Below are 3,310 nucleotides of genomic sequence, written 5' to 3'. Positions count from 1 at the left end.
ATTATTATATTTTTTTCAAAAAAGTATTTTTAATTACCTTTCATTTGTTATTTTGACCTTTGAAATCAGCCAAATGGTTCAAAAAGTTATGAATTTCCCCGCCTTGATGTTACATTCAATGTGTTTTTTTGTCACTTCATAGGTGAAGTTTACGATTTTCAGAGTTTGTTGGAAATGTTATACTAATACCAATATGAGGATAATGAACATCACGTGTGAAGTAATAAAAAACACTTGGAATGTAACAACTCAATGCGGATGTAACCTATCAACAATGCTGATGATGGTACAGCACGCAACACCACCCTACTGCTTTTCCCTCTGAGATGACTACGTTGGTCATGACGAGAAGAGCAACACAACAGAAGAATTGCATTATAACACACCATCACCTGGAAATGCTTTAGGCATGTGGGGCTTTAGGTAGTGATAAACGTCACAAGAACTATTCCACAGCCGCAGACAGTATATGAGCAAGTCAAACGCGCACTCTTTTACCTGTGGATTTCAGTATATAACTCAAATCCTCTCATCTATCAGTGAGTTAGGTATAGAAGTGCATGTTTGATTAGTATTGTCGCATCAATGGTCCTTTGCTCAATTTCAACTTCTGTTCAATTTTTACACAGCCGTACTCTAGTGGAACTATCAATCTATCGTCTTCAGAACTTTCTCTAGTTAATAAATTATCACACTGCACGTATGCACGTATGAAGTAACAAAAAACACTTTGAATATGTAAATATAAGTCTCTTCATGACCATCGATTTAGATTTACTCACTATTCTTTTTTTTTATTCTCTTTACAGGTAAACATCATAGAGATTCTTCATGACATCATAATCCACAATGTGATCATTGAACAGAGGTTTGGATATATACATTGTGAAATGTATGATCAACTCTCTTTGGAATTAATTAAGGTACCTTTTTTATTTACTGGCTACGGACAATCAGCTAACTCAGTTGATGTCATAATATAAGAATTCAATTCATGCTTAGGCAGTCTAATGGAACAATTCAGTGCCAGCTGACATTTCAAAATCAAAAATTCCCCCTTCCTCTCCCTAAACTTAGAGCAAATATTCACAAATGCTGGACATAGTAAACCGTACTGAATTTTAACAGTCACGTAAAATCTCCTCTCGTTTAATTTTGAACTAAAGCAAGAAATTTTTCACAAGCTTGTATACAAAAGATCTGATTTATGCGATATTACACTTAAATTTTCGTAAAATATCGTGTAAATTTACACCAAATATAGAGTTATCTTCGTGCGCGCTAAATATCGCATACATTTACATTAATTTTTCCAACGGTGTAATGAACAGGGCTCGGTGTACTATTGGCAACTGCTTTTGCATACTGAGCAGAAGATCGTGCTTTCAATCCCAGGCGCGTTCACATTCACATAGAGATTTTAAAAAATTGTCATTATTTCAAACCACGACCACATCACCTGTCAAAGTGAATCCTGATTTAACGATTCCTCCCAACCAATGAAATCTTCGTTCAGTGACCTTTGTGGGCACTCAAGTAACAATTCAAGTTGAACAGTAAGAACAGGAGCTGATTATTGGTTGATTTAAGGTGTACAAAGTTGATTTACAGCAGGCTGAATATATAGTTGATTAGTAGTGCATGAAGCTAATTGTATCCCCATAATTCTACCTCAATAAGTTAGCTAAAGATTGAACAAGCCTTATTTAAGCTGATCAGTGCTCCACAAATGAGCAATGCAATACACATATTTTGATAGCCTGATTTTTTAAATGAAGTCAGTGTCACTCATAGCATTTCCAGCATTTTAGTTCTTCTAAATTCACTGCGTACCTTTCTAATCCCAAGCAGCGGAAGCAGTAGAGACAAGGTAGAGGAGCTTTTAAGGAATAACTCCAGGTAGAAGTGGGCTGCGATGACGTCGGAAGTACTAACATTTGTATTTCTGTGTTTTGACTGCTATATTGCACTGAATTTTCAGACAGCATTCCAAAAATATAACTCAATTATGACACCAGTTGTTGTTTACAATTCTGCATTGCTGTATAATACTCTTCCGGTTGCTTTTATTCAACTAAAATTTGACGTGTTTCAAGTTAATCGTCAAATATTTTGCCACACATATGCTAAAGTGGTCCAGTAGGTTTGATTGATGCCTATGAATCAGCGACTACCGGTTCGAATCCCGAAATGCAAAGGTAATTTTTAGACTTATAATAACAATATAAATATGTCAATCCAATTAGTCAGAACCTTGTTGCAGTCCCATAAAAAATATATAAGATATGAAGTGGTCATCCATTATTTATTTTTCTACATAAAACTAGAAGGCTGAACAAGGGTTGAAAAGACTGTTATTTAAAGCCTTAAAAAGCTTATAATATATATAACTGTTAGGATTTTGGCTGATTATAATCACCAGATTTAGATGTTTAAAAGCTGAAAAAAAAGTTGACTTGGTCTATGAACAACAACTATTCAAACTAAGGCTGAATTAAAATCGATTAAACAACACTTGTTAAGCATCAATTTGTTACCTGCGAACGCCCCCAATACACTAATGATCACTCTTATATAACCATTTCCACCTGATCGAAAGAACGTTACCAGCGAGCCGTGATGCCGTTGTTTATCTTGAATGGATGGAGTAGCTTTTTTTTCAAATTGCTTATTTGCTCAATAGATGTAGCTAGACGGAGCCAAAACTTGTGGTAGTCTAATTTTTACTAAGATTAATGGTATTCGAAAATTGATTCACTATTAGAGTCAGTAAAATAATTGCTATTTATTGTCTTGATGATTGATATTTAAATTGGCTGATTGAAGGTTCGAATGAGTATGTTGGACTAAACCTTTCCTTTACGATATCTCACAACGTCTGAGAGCATGTAATAACCCAATTCCAGTGAAACCCACCCTTGGAGATCTCTGAGCTTGTTAAAATAAAGAAAAATCTATGGAAATCCTGTGGCAATTCCTGTAATCATTTTCTAAAACTCTCAAAAACTAGCAGCAACTGTGACTGAAAATTACTACCCATCTGTGACACCCAACAAATACCACACATTTTTCCTCCATACTAGGTGAATGACTCATTGCATTCCCCCGTAGCCCTTGCCATAAACCACCACTTGATGGGGTCGTGCACTAAATTTGATTCTAGCCGAGATTTCCACTCGCCACTACTAGCGAAAGGCGCCCTTTGGGTGAACCCAGTTTCCCATATAGTGCACATTACCCACCAAGTGAAACCGCTACATCGCACCAGCCGAGTGGAGTGGAGCTCATCATAAGGATCGGGTCGGGATTA

Source organism: Ochlerotatus camptorhynchus, unplaced genomic scaffold (genome assembly GCF_037179485.1).
Source record: "Ochlerotatus camptorhynchus isolate MF236.1 unplaced genomic scaffold, CSIRO-AGI_Acam_v1.1 ptg000077l, whole genome shotgun sequence".
Lineage (NCBI taxonomy): Eukaryota > Metazoa > Arthropoda > Insecta > Diptera > Culicidae > Ochlerotatus > Ochlerotatus camptorhynchus.
This window is presented reverse-complemented; position numbering follows the sequence as displayed.